The sequence below is a fragment of the Triticum aestivum genome, chromosome 2A, assembly GCF_018294505.1.
Source record: "Triticum aestivum cultivar Chinese Spring chromosome 2A, IWGSC CS RefSeq v2.1, whole genome shotgun sequence".
NCBI lineage: Eukaryota > Viridiplantae > Streptophyta > Magnoliopsida > Poales > Poaceae > Triticum > Triticum aestivum.
In genome coordinates this window covers 2,519,725-2,536,429 of record NC_057797.1, presented here as the reverse complement: position 1 = coordinate 2,536,429, position 16,705 = coordinate 2,519,725, and the positions used below count along the sequence as shown (strand labels likewise).

Genomic DNA, 16,705 nt, shown 5'->3' with positions numbered 1-16,705 from the left:
CCCCCACACACACACAAAGGTGTACGTCAACATTAACACGAGATGTAGTAACATTGCCAGCTGACTATCATTAGCACACATTTCACTGTAAGAGCAACTCCAACCGAACTGGGTTATTTTGACACCACCACCCCCTCCTTGTTCATGGACAAGAGCCGGCCGACCCCCATTTGTCCATACGGGCAACAGTACCCTCCTTTTCGAAAACCTCAAATCAATACAAACACATGCACGTAGATTATACATAGGATATATAAACATATTAAAACCAAATGTGAAACTTACTAGACATACCAAAAGAAAAATGCATAAAACAAACTGAAAACTACCCCTACTCCTCGTCGGAGGAGAGCTCAATGACTCCCTTGCCAGAGCCACCAGCCTCATGGGTGTTGGTGGCTGGACAAACCAAGGGCATCTCCTCATCATTCGCGTCTTCCGCGAAGAATTTCTCCCGCTCGGCGTCATGGAGGCGCATCTTGTGGCGATGTCGGTGCGCCTCGGCTGCAAGGTGCTCAGATTCCTCGGTGAGCGCGGGGTGGTATTGAGTCTCCGCTGCCTCCATCGAGAAGAGGTGGATGACGTCACCCCCCGTTCATGCCAGCTTGCTCCATGAGGGCCGCCGTGCCATGAATGCGAGCATCTAAACCAGATGGATCGGATGGACCATCATTGTTGGTTTTATTCATGTTCTCCTCTGTAGAGCAAGTACATGCCTTGAACCCAGTTTCACTTGGGGTTATCAAGCAGCTATATATATGGATCACCCTCATGCATGTTTCACTTTGACCTCTTTTGAGAGAAATATCAGATGGTCCAGCATTGTTGGTTGGGGTTCTGTTGTGAGGGCATATGCATGGACATGGAGCCGTGCAGACGAGCTTCTAGCTTGGCCATGCAGATGCCTCACACCTAACATGCATACATTTCTCTTCACTTCTCCATGAAAAAAAATGCATGCACACATGGTGCCATGAATGGTTGGTTGGACAGAAAACTAACCCAAGTATCATGTGGCTATCACCGCCACTAGCTTCAGTTTCATGCTACCCTAGCTAGCAAGGTCAAACTCACACTTGTGTGCCTTCTCCTTTTTGACATCCATTGACAGCTAGCTAGAGGCGAGGTTACTACTTGTAGCTGTAGGTCAATTGGTTGCTAAAGATTGAAGTTTCATCAACACATCCTCATCACATCATGCATGTCGGGATCGACGGGATCGGCGTGGTTTCTCATGTTGTAGTGCACATATCTCGACGCACATTTGTGTGGCCTCTCTTCTATCAGTTGTTCCATTTGTAAATACAAATGCATAGTGTAAGTTATTGTCACCAGTCCATGTCAGTATGAGAGGTACGTACACCTATCTGCCTTCATGTGCCTCTAACATACCAATCCAAGTTGCTAAGCATTCTCCATAGGCGGCTAGGACAAATTTCTCCTCTTCAAGCTGCGGCAGCTAGCCCGTGGATTCACAAATCACAACCACTCTGCCTGCCATCCAAGCGGCTCGTGGCGGGAGGGGAATCTCGTTACCTTGGCTCCGAATAGTAGTTCAGGTTAGGGTTTATTAGTCCTCACAAGGAGACTTTGTGCGGATGGCAGCACTTCATCTTCGAGCTGGTCTTCTGGGCTTTGATCCTCATTGAATCCGTCCTCGACGGAGCTCATATGTAGATTTTTGTCACCTCGTTGGGGTGGCGATGTTAGGGTTTCTCTACATGCGACACGGTGAGATCTAGTGTCAAACACTTCACATCGATTCAAGGGTTCAACGTGACACTGTGGCTCCAGGGTGCTGGTCCTGAGGGGCATATGCGCGAAGACTTATCGGGCGTCATTGACAAGGTCAGGCCGGTTCCAGTATGGGAGTGGTAACAACGGCACATCGATGACTCGTTATGACAGTGGTAGTGGTCGTTTGGTGGTTCATCGACTTCAATATAATTTTTATTATATTTGGGCGCTTTGTACTTCTGGTAAAAATTTATAATAGATTTGTGTCTTTAGAAAAAAAATCCCAATCAAAGTTATTTCCAAGAAACCAAAATTTATGCTCCACTCAGAGACTATCATAAATAATAATAATAATAATAATAATAATAATAATAATAATAATAATAATAATAATAATAATGATGATGATGATGATGATGATGATGATGATGTATGACACATTGGTGAGCATGACATTTAACATTAATTAATGAAGATGATGAACTGGGACCAAGGGACGTTAAGCTACTGGAAGGAGGCAGGTAAACAATCGAGATTAGCTTATATGTTTGTTTAGTAGTCTATATCTACTTAGCAACTCTGGCCCTCATGATGTGTCCTCTACTGGGCAATTGACTCAGCTCAACTCCTCCTCTCAGGAGACTAAGCAACATGCCAACATGAGATGGAAAATTGCTTAATAGTTATTTCGTTCCATCCATTCTATTGTACTACTAGATACTCTCAAACTGTACCCACAACAAGCAACAATTTGGATCTATTTGGGATATGCATGAATTAAGCATCATTTCCTCGACGATCGCCACCACCCGTGATCTTGCCGATGGTCTATCTTTTCATGGCTTCATTATCAATCCCGTGTGCTAACATAATTGTTCATGTACCCTAATTTATTATATATTAAGGTGTACGGAAATAGTGCCCGCAAAAAAAAAAGCTGTATAGAAATATTCCCTGCTAAAAAATAGCATACCCACAACTTGCAACAATTTGGATCTATACCTATCTTTTCACCCTTGATGTCTTTTGGTGAGAGAAAATATGAGTTGGTCCAGCATTGCTGGTTGGGGTTTTGTGTGAGGGCATATGCATGAAGATGGAGTCATGCAGAGCAGCTGCTAGCTTGGCCCTGCCGATGCCTCACACCTAACACGCATGCATTCCTCTTCGCTTCTCCATGAAAACCAAAATAATGCATGGTTGGTTGGTCAGAAAACTAACCCAAGTCTCATGTGGCTCTCACTAGCCCACTCACCCAGCATCAGTTTCATGTGATCCTGGAAAGGCCACACTCACTGTCATCACTGGTACATGTCTTGCTTTCCTCTCCTTTTTGTCATCCATTTGAGTAGCTGCTACTAAAGCTGAGGTTCCTACTTGTACTTGTACCAGGTGAATATGTAGCTAATGTTTGCAGTTCGGTGATCACATGATCATGCATGCCGGGATCAACTTGCATTTTCGGTGTTGCACGAATCTTGATGCACATTTCTCTTGTATCAGTTGTGCAATTTTTTTTTTTGCAAATACAGCTGCATGATGTGTAATATCCCTTCATTCCATAATATAGCGCCTATAGATTTTTCCAAAAGTCAAATATTACAAACTTTGACCGTATTTATAGAGAAAAGTATGTACATCTAGAATGCCAAATGCACATCAATTGGTGCATCATGAGTTATATTTTCAGAATGTACATGTTTGGTATTGTAGATGTTGACAGTTTTCTCTATACACTTGGTCAAAGTTGGCAAAAGTTTGACTTTGACTTTAAAAAAAAAACTATAGGCACTACATTGTGGAATGGAGGGAGTATGTCCATGTCAGTGTGCGTGGAGTGCATAAACTCGGTCAAATTTTGAGATAGTTTGACCCTCCAACAAAGTTAGAAGTATATTTTTTCAAAGACGGGGGGAGTATACACCAAGTTGCCTCCATCTGCCCCTGCTAGCATCTCAATCCAAGTTATTGGCAAGAAACCAAAATTCCTATTCGCCGGAGAAATTATCTTAAATAATGGTGATGCCGTACGACACGTCGACGAGTGTGACGTTAACATTAACTAATTAAGAGAAAGGGACAAGGAACCAAGGATGAACTGGGGCCTAGGGCAGCTAAGCCACTGGACTAGATGGAGGCAGGTGAGCAACTGGGATTAGCTTATATGTTTGTTTAGTGGTCTATATCTACTTAGCAACTCTGGCCCTCCCATGATGTATCCTCTGCTCTGCTGCTGGGGAATTGAATTAGCTCAACTCCTCCTCTCATGAGATGAAAATTGCTTAACTATTGGCTAAATGGGGGGCCTGGAGTTGATATTTCACTCTATAATTTGATGAATACTCCCTCCGTTCCGAAATATAAGTCTTTTTAGAGATTTCACTAGGGACTACATACGAAGCAAAATGAGTGAATCTACACACTAAAGTATATCTATATACATCCGTATGTAGTTCGTAGTGGAATCTCTAAAAAGACTTATATTTAGCAACGGAGGGAGTAGATTGGGGGCCTGCACTTGATATTTTCACAGCAAGCTGCACGCATGCATGGTCCCTCTCGTTGAGGGGGTCGATCACAGTTAATGCAAACCCCACACACACTGCCATTGGCCTCAGGTTGCATTTGGTAATGCCCTCCTCTCCGTTTTCAGATCCAAGCTTTTCATGCATGCATATACCTACTTTTCACATCCATCGTTTCGAAATAACTAGTTAGGGATCCCCAAAAGTGGAAATAGTTAGGACTGAATTTTAGAGTAAGATCCCATTCTCCCCGTAAAGTCATTTGATTCCTTACACAATACAGGATGGTTGTGGTGGCTTCGTCCATATTCACGCCCCGCGGGTCTAGTCTTCACTAGATCCTGTATGAGTGTGGTCATGAGCGTATATGTGTGTCTCTCTACATTTGTAAAATAAAATCGACATGTACGTTAGGTTTCGTGCGTTCTTATAACGGTGCGATGGGATGTGCTTATAGCCACATCAACCACCCATGTTTTAACGACTAATATTTGTCTACTCAAATGACATTTGTGGTGGTTTTAGTGATATTCACGCTCCGCGACTTTAGTCTTTACTAGGTTTCGTATGAGCTAGTGTGGTTGTGGCGTTGTGCGGTTTTGTATGAGTTTGGCATGTTTACGCTTGGGTGCCACATCAAACTACCCATGATGTAACAATCTGTATTTGTCTACTCATATGACGTGTGTGGTGATTTTGTCGATATTCATGCTCTCCCACTTCAATGTTTACTAGATTTTGTATGAGTGTAGTTGTGCGGTTTTGTATGAGTCCGGCGTGCTTACGCTTGTGTGTCACATCACCTAGTCGTGATGTAATAGTTAATATTTCTCTACTCAAACCCAATTCATGCTTACATGGTATTATTCAAGCACTTCTACATTTTAAAAGCCCATTTCAATCATTGGCTCCATGCATGTATCTTTTTCTCCTTGGGCAGGTCAAACAAACGCCTTTCTTAATTTATCTCTCGTCTTCTTGATCCAATTAAGGCAACAAATTCCCTCTAAATTTCTCAAAAACATTTAGACATAACATGTTGAAATTTATTATATGTCCTTACTTCCAACACGATTTTCACTTGCATAATATCCAAATATCTTGCTAAGAATCAACAAAAGCTTCTATGCCTCGGTCTGATTGGAAATCAAGTAATTTCCAGCAATTTCATAGATATTATTTTTGCAAAAAATCTATTTTATAGATTTGTTCATAGAAATTTAAGAAAATATCCACTATGATAAAAAATCGTTCATGTAATAAATAAATATATAATCCAAAATGCCTAAAAGTCAATCAAATTAGTCGATTTTACAGATGTTCTTGCAAAACTAAAAAGAAATTATTGTGATGTAATAATTTATTGATATACTACAATGAATTGTATTGTTTGTTCAGTTATTCCCTGAGTTTAGAAAGATATGAAATCTTGCACGGGTTTCAAATGTCAAACTCAATGTAAAACACGCTTTTGTACTAATTCCTACCCGGTTTGATATTAGCGAATCCGTTTATGCTTTCCTCTCCATTTTTAATCCAAGTTTTTCATGCATGTGCCTTATTTTCATGTAGTTGTCATTTTGACATGAAAGAAATAGTTAGAGCTCCTAAAAGGGGGAGATAGTAGGTTTGAATTCTAGAGGTAGATTATTTTGCTCATACAGTCATTTAATTTCATAACAATACGAGATGGTTTTGGTGCATCAATATTCATGCTCCATGTCTCGAGCCTTTACTAGGTTTTGTATGAGTTTGGATGTGTGGTGCAATGGGATCTGCTTACAACAACATCAACCACCCGTGATGCAACGATTAAAATTTATCTACTCAAATAATGTTTGTGGTGGTTTCGTCGTTATTCACGATCCACGACTTTAGTCTTTACTAAGTTTTGTATGAGTCTACCATGCTTATGCATGGTCGCCACATCAACTACCCATGACGTAGCAAATAATATTTGTCTGCACAAGTCAAGCTCATGCTTGTATGGTTTTATTCAAACACCTCTACATTTCCCAAATGGATTTCAGTCATTGGTTCAATGCTTGTATCTTTTTGTCCTTGGAGGAGTCAAACGTAAAAGCTCTCTTAATTTGTCTCTCACCTTCTCGATCCGATTAAGGAAAGAATGCCTTTGAAATTTCTCAAGAACATTTATCATGTCCGTACTTGTTTCCTACATGATTTTCAGTTGGCATAATGTCCAATTGTTTTGCTAAGGATCAACAAACGCTTTTATAGAATATATGCTTTTGTGTGTCACTGACTGAGAATTAGCTAATTCGCAACCAGAAATGTGCATCATGTTATACCAGCATAAAACATTGTTCAACTAATGCAATTATTTTTCTCCTCGTTGGATTCTCGGTCGATTTAAGTAATATGTTCATATACATATATAAATGAATATTCATATGACCTTTTTTTTGTTCACATAGTGCAATAATTGCACCCCCTCTATCCCAAAATATGGCGCGTATTAGATTTATCTTAAAAAGAAATCAAACTTTGCATAATATGACCAAATTTATACCAACAATCTTTTTGCTAATATATACTACTTTCATGTGGTATCGATTTGGTTGTGGGTAGAGATAGTTTTCTCTATAAACTTAATTAAAGTTTGTAAATTTAACTTTTGTGAATGAAAACCTATGCGGCGCCATATCGTATGACGGAAGAAGTAGTGCTTCTTGGTTTGTTCGGAGGGTGTGAACTCGTACACATATCTCAATCGATGTCAATATGCCATACCGATGATGCTAGCTTGATTTCGACATCGATTTTACTAATCCTCCCGACGACGACCGAGGATTTATTGAAAAGGGGATTTCAAAACCATTTTCACAAATTTGTTGTTATTCCAGTCAAGTCATTTCCTGGGGTTTTATAGGTGGGCCCACACCCAGAGAGAGTGAGGGAGGGAGAGGTAGCTGGAGTAGAGCCTTCATATGCACACCACAGCAGGTCTCAGGTCAGCCCTCCCCTCCCTTCTTTAAATCGGAGACGCGACGCCATACGGACACAGAGCGCGCACACGGATACTAGCAGCAGCTCAGCTCCATCTCATTAATGGCGCTCTCCACGCTCCTCCTGCCCTCCTCCTCCTCCACCGCCGCCGACACCTCCGACCACCGCCGCGGCCAGCAGCCGCAGCAGCAGAACCACCACAGCAAGCGCAAGAAGAAACCTCCGGCGCCGCCGCCGCTCTCCCCCGCGCCCAGGACTCCCGGCCGCCGCCATCTTGCCGCCACCGGGACGCCGTCCAGGAAGAGCCCCGCCCTCGCTGCGCCCACCACCGGCGCTAAGGCCAGGCTGGCGGCGGGCAAGGACCACCGTCAACGGCGCAGTGGCTCGAAGAAGGCAGCTGCGCAGAAGCCCGCGCGGCCGGCGTCGTCGTGGGAGCAGCTGAAGAGCCTGCTGAGCTGCCGGAGCGCCACGGCAGCCGCGCGCGTGCACGACCCGGCCGCCCTGGCGCGGGGGCCCGGCGCGGGGGCCCGGCGCCGGGGGATACTGGGGGACGTCCCTCTGCTCCATGCGCGACGTGGCGACCGTTGACGGCGCCTCCTCGGCCGCCTCCGTCGTCGTCGACCACCGCGACACCGCCCCGCTCAACCGCTCCTCCCGCCGCGCTCATCACTCCTCGTCGTCGTCGGCCGGCGGGGGTGGGCACCCGTCCTCACTCCGGGGGCTCTCCGGCTGCTACGAGTGCCGCGCCATCAACGTCGAGCCCGTCTCAAGGTCTGCCGCCTGCCTATAGCTAACCCCTCTCATTAGCCATCAACTAACTCCATGGATGTTAACCATGGTTAGTCTTTGCCATTAGTACTAATCATTTTGTTAATTGCCAACAAATTCAGGAGGTACCCTCGGCCGAGGGAGCTGTGCCCGTGCTCGCAGTGCGGCGAGGTGTTCACCAAGGCCGACAGCTTGGAGCAGCACCAAGCCGTCCGCCATGCCGGTAAATTCTCGAAACCCCGCCCCCCGCCCGCCCTGCATCGATCGATGCACACAGCCATATATAGCGACCGCGAAAATCGGCATTGTTTTTTTGCAAAATATATATATACAGAAGATCTACACTATGCATGTGTTGAAGATTTTTGTGGTGCAAATTAATTATGTGTGATAGTGGAGTACAACTACTAACCAGAACCATTAGTCAGGAGGCCTTAGAAAGCTACTAGCTAGATGGAGATCTGTGCTCTGCTGTGGCATGCACTAATTAATTAATTAACTAGCCTTTGGTCAAAATGATGGGCTAATCATGATTAAATGATGGAGAAGGTATACATGGCACCAATGGAGCCATATATACAAAGTTATAAAAAGATTATACGCCCTGATCTAGTGGTTTAGTGGTTGGATTAGGTTAGTAATTTATCCCCACACCCTTGCTTGCCGTGTGTGTGTGAGAGATAGTGAGAGGAGACAAGAAGAAGGGGGTTAGGAAGATGCTCATCAAAGCTAACCATCTCCCACTTTTCACCTCTTTCCCTTTGTCTTTTGTGGGTTGCAAGGAAGCTACTGTCTTAGCTAGCTTGTGCACAAATCCACTGCCACTGCCCCTGCCCTAATTATAATATTTCGGATGATAACAATAACTAATTGTCGGTGTCTATCTGTATCTGTATCATATCAGTTGCTTGCACTTGGTAAAGGCGGATGCATGGCATGCTAGCTAAGATCAATTGCTTACTTACTAATTAATCAGATGATATGGCCGGGGTATCTTTAGGCAGACAGTGAGCTAGTGTTGGCATGCACGCAGGAGTAGGATACTCCACATGACTGCCCACTATTAAACCACTTACACCACCATACCGCCGACTAGTCGATTAATTAAGCAGCTAATCTCACAGTTACAAGCCTGCAAGATGAGGTCCCATGCTGGCTGTACCACTGCATCATGCGACAGTGCCTTCAATTTATAGCGGTTGGTAGCACGTTAATTAAGTGGGACTGCATGCATGCATATCCATGTCTGCTTGTTGTATATCTACACTTATCTGAGAGAGAGAAAACAAAATGAAGGACGAGAAAAGATGAAGCTTTGCATGCACATATTGAAAGTGAGACATGAACACACACACAGACACACAGACACACTCGTGCAATGCATCTGCATGAGACCATCATCTGCTATAACTCGTTGCATTTGCATGCTTGTCTCATGAACATGGTTAATGCCCGCTGGCTGACACTGTTGCGGCATGCATGCAGCTCAGCTGAGTCATGCGTTGAACGTTACACATGTACCGGTGTACCTTCTCCCTTAATGTCTTCATGTCCATGTACTAGTGGTAGGTGTACGTACTGGACTACTGGTGTACATACTTTTCACCTGTTTTAGGTTGGAGGACTGATTGGAAAGCGCCATGCATCACTGCCTGCCTTAATCAATACAGATACAGCCCGATTAATTTAGTTGCCGATGATGATGCATGGTGCTTTCCGAGATCTCAGTCGTGCTTTCATGGCGCTGTCGGTGTGACCTGACCGCCCTCAGATCATCCATGTGATCGCAATTGTTAATTAGTTTACTACTGCTAATCACATCACTCGCTGGGCGGTTAGTCAGTTCATTGTACTTTCTACGAGTAAATAGTTATTGAGGTTTTGCATGGTGTTGGTGGTGGGCAGTGTCGGAGCTGGGGCCGGAGGACTCGGGGCGCAACATCGTGGAGATCATCTTCAAGTCGAGCTGGCAGAAGCGGGACCGCCCCATCTGCCACATCGACCGCATCCTCAAGGTCCGCAACCCCGCGCGCACCGTCGCCCGCTTCGAGGCCTACCGCGACGCCGTGCGCGCACGGTGCCGTGCCGACGTCTCTGCGGGCGGTGCCACGCGCGCCGCGGCCGACGGCAACGAGCTGCTCCGGTTCCACCCGGCCGCGCTCGCCTGCGAGCTCGGCGCTGACGGCTCCACCTCGCTGTGCGCGTCCTGTGCCGATGGTGACGTCGACGGCAAAACGGCGGCCGCGGCGTGCGGGGTGTGCGCGGCGATCCGGCACGGCTTCGCGCCTTGGGCCGGCGCGCACCCGCTGGGCGTGCGCACCACGGCGAGCAGCGGCCGCGCGCACGACGTCTGCGGCGCCGAGGGCCCGAGCGCGGGAGCGGGGGCGGGGTGGCGGGCCATGCTGGTGTGCCGGGTGATCGCCGGGCAGGTGCGGCGGCGGGACGGCGACGGGGAGGAGAAGGAGGAGGAGGGCCAGGCGGTGCCTTTCGACTCGGTGGCCGGCGACGACGCGGGCGGCGCGTACGGGGTGCTGGAGGAGCTGTTCGTGGCGAACCCCAGGGCCATCCTGCCGTGCTTCGTCGTCGTCTACCGCGTCGACGTCGACCCTCAGTGACATGCGTATGCATGCACTGCACCAGCTATATTTCGCTGTGCACCTACCTACCTACCTACATATGTATGTATGTATGTATGTATGTATATTAATGTGTACGTGCTACTTGTCTACTTGTATCGATCAATTGTGTCGGCTTGAAGATATATAGAGTAGTATATGTGTGTCAACGTGTGTGTACCCCAAAACACAACAGAAATATTGTGTTACAAGTTGTTGCTTACATGCACGCGTGTATACCTACCTGGTCGAGTATGTATGTATGTACGTAGGTACATTGATTTTGATGGGATTGATGGGCTTCCATGTACTATTGACAGATTTGCATGTGTGATGAAGGATTATTTGTAGTAGGACTGGGACACTGGCATCATGCATGATTAGCTGTGCAACTTGGTCTTGATATTTGTTTGGAAGTAGCCAGAGTCTGATCTGATGCATTGCTCAACAAAGTAGCCGAACCTTCTATGCCATCCTCCTGCATGATATGCATGGTCAACTTGATGCACATATGATCACCAGGTCCATGCATGCATGCACAGTTAGTCACAGTCTCACAGAGATACAATCCCACCTTTGTAAAGTTGTTGGTTTTGGTTGCTGGCATCCTTTTTGATCGATTTTCTGTCAGCCAACAAGTCACATGGTCAACTGCACATGCATGCATGCATGGTGTCACCAAATAATCCCAGCCTATTTCCCTATATTTAGACAACACACAAGAGGAAATGTTTCTTGCACTGTACAGATTCTACTATATTGGTTGGCTTAATGAACTAAATACATCTAATGCAGATATTCGACGCGCATTTAACTTTGGCCGCTATTGTTTTATATAAATATGTTGGCCTTGCAAAATACTCCTTCCGTTCTGTTATATAAGGTGCATTTATTTTTTGAAAAGTCAAATGAGTGCATGTTTGCCCGAGTTTATAGAAAAATATATTAATATTCACAATACGAAAGTTAATTATATCACTTGATCCATCATGAAGAGTACTTTCATATTTTACCTATTAGGTATTTCAGAAGTTTTTATTTTATTATATAGTCTTGGTCAAACATACAAATGGGTGACTTGCACGAAAATCAACACACCTTATATTCTGGAACGGAGGGAGGATATGTGTTGACATATTTTTACTTGAGAAATGGTACAACCAGATAGCTAATTCTACTGGTATATATACACAGGCTTTTGCCCTACTTTATATATAAAGTAACAACCGCAGAAAGTACACGGCCGAATGATACAAGATTGTGAGCTTACAAAGCTGATCCAGAATAATCGGATCACGCAAAACACATGTGACTACGCTATCAGCAAAGAACACAGGAAGAACATATCAGGTGGATGGTATACACAGACCATCATGAGAGATATGGAAGTAGGTGGTTTTGTGACTTTTTCGTTTACAATTTTGAGTCAATAGAGAGCATAAGTGCAATAGCTGGATTGGTTTGTCCGGTTGCGTCGACCATGTTGCCTGGGGGCCCGAGATTCGTCCCGATCGAGTGAGCTAGCTAGCAGCTGAGACCAATGCGATGGTGGAGCCACACAAGAAAGCAGCAGGAGATCGTGGATGCACCATCCATCCATGCATGGATGCACGATCATGCATGTGCAACTGTTGCTACTTACTATTGCCTATGTAAATAATTGCTTGCTATTATCAAGCATGCATGCATGTGTCCATGTCAAGCCCTGTGTTTGTTTGTTTGTTTGTTTGCTCACAAGAAAAGAGAACCATGCTTGTGTCTATAGTACATGGGTGATTACAAATTTACAATGGTGTCTGGTCTGATCTAATTAATGTGGCACAGTGTCCAACTTGGATTGGTCACTTGGGTCAGACACGTACGACAAGTCAACCAGATCCACAGCATATATAGCTAGGAACACGTGCCCCTAGACTAGCTTCCAATTCCTCCGGGTAGAGTATTATTTTTACCCGGTTGACCCAGTTGCGCATGATCCAAGAAGAAGGGATTCGCTTGTCCCCGTCACTAGAAACGGATCCTAGATTTAGCTTCTACCAGAAAAAAGGATCACATCCTAATTGCTGGAGTAGTTACAAATGTTAAAACAAAAAATAATTTTATTCTCGGTCGGCAAATATTGTATTCATGTGCCAGATGCGCTTTTGGAGCTAGTAACCCAGTTTTTTTTTTTTTGGAAAACCTAACCCCCCGTCCCCCGGCCCCACCCCACGGCACTCTCGGGCGACATGGGATGTAATCTACAGCCGCTGTCGTCCGCGCTCCCTCCTCCGGCTTTCTCCTCGGCTCTAGTTGGTAATGGGCCGCGGGAGGCCATGTTTCTTAGTTGATCGTGGTGGGCAGGTAGCATTGCAGGCTAAGGCCCGACAGTTGTGTGGCTATCTCTGGTGGAACCATAGTGGTTTTGTGCGGAGTACTAGCTGTCGTGGTTTTCGAAAGACCCATTGTCTAGATGGTCACTAGAACACCGGTTCATCTTCAGGGTGAGAACTCTTTTTCTGACAATTCTTGGTTGAACTCAGGAGCGACGAACTTGCATCATTACCTTGTTTGTTAAAGGTGGTGTCCCCATGCTGACAATCTCGACTAACTTCCTTGATTTAGTGGGCCCACACACTTATGGCTCGTCCTGCAGTTCATGTGCTCATTTTACAATCTGCCGTTGGAAACATAGCCATGTAAGCAGACAAAAATGGATCAAACGAACATTTATCAGAAAGACCATAAAAGAACATCTCTCTCTTCCTAGGATAGAAAATGACAGTTTCCCCTCCATCGACATCGTCGCCATGGCCTAAGGAGGGGGACTGGATGGTGGGCCCACACACTGATGGTGATAACACATCTTTTAGCGCCACTCCCTCCTCTTTTCACCAACAACGGTGGCACGGAACTGTGGGTGGCGGTTAACTAGGTCGCATGTTTGGGCCACGGCATTCGGTTGGTACATGATCAAGTGTCGAGCGTTCCAGGAGAGGCGTGCGGCTATCTCTAGTAGAAACCACAATGGTCTTGTGCGCACAGCTGGCCAACACAGTTCTTTTTGGAAGACCCATTGTCAAGATGGTGACTGAAACACCGCTTCATCTTCAGGATGAAAACTCTTTTCTAGCATTTCTTAGTCGATTTAGGAGCGACGAACTTGCATCATTATTTCGTTAAAGACAATGGTGTCTCCGTGCTAACATTCTCGACGAACTTGTTCGATTGGGTTTGCAGTTTATGAGCGGCGATGACATGTGCTTGCTTTTCAATCCTCCGTTGAAAATTAGGCACGAAAAGCGGACAAAAATGGATCAAACGAACATTTTAAAAGACAAAATAAAATAAAAATGAAAACTCTCTCCTCAAGGATAGAAAATGCCAGTTTCCACTCCAATAATTGTACACCTATGAGAGCATCTCCAACAGACGCGCTACATAAGCCGTGCGCTGGAAAACATGCCTATATAATGCGCGTGCAAGCAAAAATAGCGCTCCAGCAGAAGTTGTAAAATAGAGCACGCACAAAAACGAAGCTGTAACTTTAGTGCATGCGGACTGAGGGGCTGCAAATTTGGGGCGCCGCCTTGTGCGCGCGGGCTGCTGCATGTGGGGCCGCGGGGTTGGGCGCCGTGTTTTTGTGCGCCTGGTAAACCTTCACCGCGCAAAAACACTATTTCAGCGCTGTAAAAACTTTTTTAGCACGTTGTTGAAGATGCTCTGAAAGGCCTACTAAATTTTACCAAACCTTCCAGACTACTATATATACTTTCTGCCCCCCTGAATTTCACTGAGGTGGGGCGGCCTGCCCTCCCCTATTCCCAATGCAACACCTCCACGTCAGATTTTACGTAAAAAACTTTATTACTCTTAAGACTAGCCACAATGAGTAGTAACATAAACTAATAACATATGCATGTTATTAGTCTATGTTACTATCTTTATAGTGGGGAGTAACATATGTGTAGTAACATGCAACACTTCATTTATTAGGCTATAGACTCATTTTGTCTTGATATATGTAATGTTACTCATATTACTACTAACTAGCTATGTTATCATTTTGCTCTCTTTCTTCATTTATGGATTGTCACATCATCTATTTTATCTAAGTATGTATGATGTTATTCTCATTATGGATAGTCTAAATAGGTCTATTATTGCTGGTTTCCCCTGTGTCGACGTCGGCAGCATGGCCTACGGAGGGGGACTGATGGCTCATCCTGCAGCTCAGCAGCTCAGTGTGATGGAGTCATTACTCTCTGACCATTTCCCGGCCGTACGCATCAGCACAAATCGCCAGTAAGTCTGTCTGCACGCATACATACATACGTATGCAGATTTGCAGATCCCCAGGGCAGGTACTGTAATTAAGTTGATGGTCCTCCTCTCTACACAAACACATCACCAAACAGTACTCATAGAGCTCATCTCAGTCAATTCATAGACACTCCAGCCGCGCTCCCAACAGGCCCTTTCCAGAGGATTTTGTCGCGCCAGCGCCAAAAAACGGCCCAGTCGCGTCCCCAGAAGCCCGTTTTTCGCCGGCTCGGACCAAAACTGGTGCCGGCGGATCCAGGCCGAACCCGGCGCCCTGGGGGCGCTTGGGGAGCCGGCACAAGCGAAAAAGGCGCGTGGGTCTGCCCTGGCAGCGACCCGAGGGCCTTTTCCCGCCGTTTCTTGATGCTTTTCCCTCGCATCTCTCCCGCTCGCTCGCCTTCCTCCCGCCATTCCCTCCCTTTTTCCCGCCAAATCCCCTCCCGCTCGCCTTCCAGTCGCTGCCATGCCGCCAAAGAAGTACGCCATGCCGCGCGCGGCGGCAAACGCGACTGGCATCGTGACCCAGCCGAAGCAGAGGAAGCCGAGGGCGCCGCCATCGAAGCCACCGAGCCTGTCGAACGCCGAGTGGAGGGTGAAAGTTCAGCGGCACGACGCAGTCACCGCCGACCGGCGGAACAGGGCCATTGCCAAGAAAGCCCGCGACAACGCGGCGCGCGCGGCGGCGTCTTCCTCATCGGTCGACCAGGCGGGGATGATGAATCCACCCGTCGTCAGCCACGCCCAGTACGCGCCCTGGGGACAGCAAGGCGTCGGATCTCCATGCGGTTCGTCGTCGCCCGGCTACGCCGACGGCGACGCACACGGTGGGTTCAACCCAAACGTGACCTTCCCCCATGGCCACCCCGCGACGCGCACACCCTCGCCCGCCTTCGTCGGCGTGCAGTACCCTCCATACAACTACTCGCCGCCTGCCGCCTACACGTCCACACCGACGCCCCATCTCCACCGTGGACCGCTGCCCTTCTCGCACCTCGGCGACACCAACGACACAGGAGCCGACATGGACGACATCATCGCGACAGGATCGACCGCGGCCGCCGCGTCTTCCGGGTTCGCCACCCAGGACGAGGTAGTGGATCTCAGCGGTGACATGGAGGCCGAGCTCGGCTACGTCTACGGCGAGGACGCGCACGAAGCGCAGGAACCCGAGGAGGAGGAGGAGGACGAGGACGAGGAGGAGGAGGAGGAAGAGGAGCCGGCTCCTGTTCCGACGAAGGGGCGCCAGAAGAAGAAGAAGCGGGAGGCTAGGTCAGGCGAACCGCGCATCAAGTGGACGTCCAAGGAGGAGGAATGCCTCGCCGAAGCATGGGAAATCGTCTGCCTCGACCCGACCACCGGCGCGAACCAGAGCTTGGAGACGTACTGGGACCGCATCAAGGCCGAGTTCGACGAGCGGAAGCTCGTCGACCCGTACTTCAAAGGCGTCTACATGCAGCGCGGCTCCAAGGCGATGACGAACCATTGGGGGCGTATCCAGTTGGCGTGCAACAAATGGCATGGAATCGTCGAGGAGGTCGCGGCTCGCCCGGATAGCGGCGCCAGCGTTGAGGATCAGGTACGCACGCCGTTCGCCCGCATCTCTTCGTCGTCTACGCCCGCCGCCCACCAACTGTTTGTTCCTCCGCGCAGCTGCTGCGTATGTTCACCATGTATCGGCGCGACAACCAAGATGCCGACTTCAAACACCTCCACGTCTACAAGCGCATTGACAAGTGCGAGAAGTGGGCGGAAGTCTGACGTGCCCTCGACAAGGTCAAGGAGACATAC

General features: G+C 47.2%; 1 pseudogene; it reads left to right on the top strand.

Annotated features, from left to right (window-relative positions):
* The first annotated feature begins 7,231 nt into the window (after positions 1-7,231).
* On the top strand, positions 7,232-10,968 carry LOC123186904 (uncharacterized; annotated as a pseudogene).
* The last annotated feature ends 5,737 nt before the right edge of the window (positions 10,969-16,705 follow it).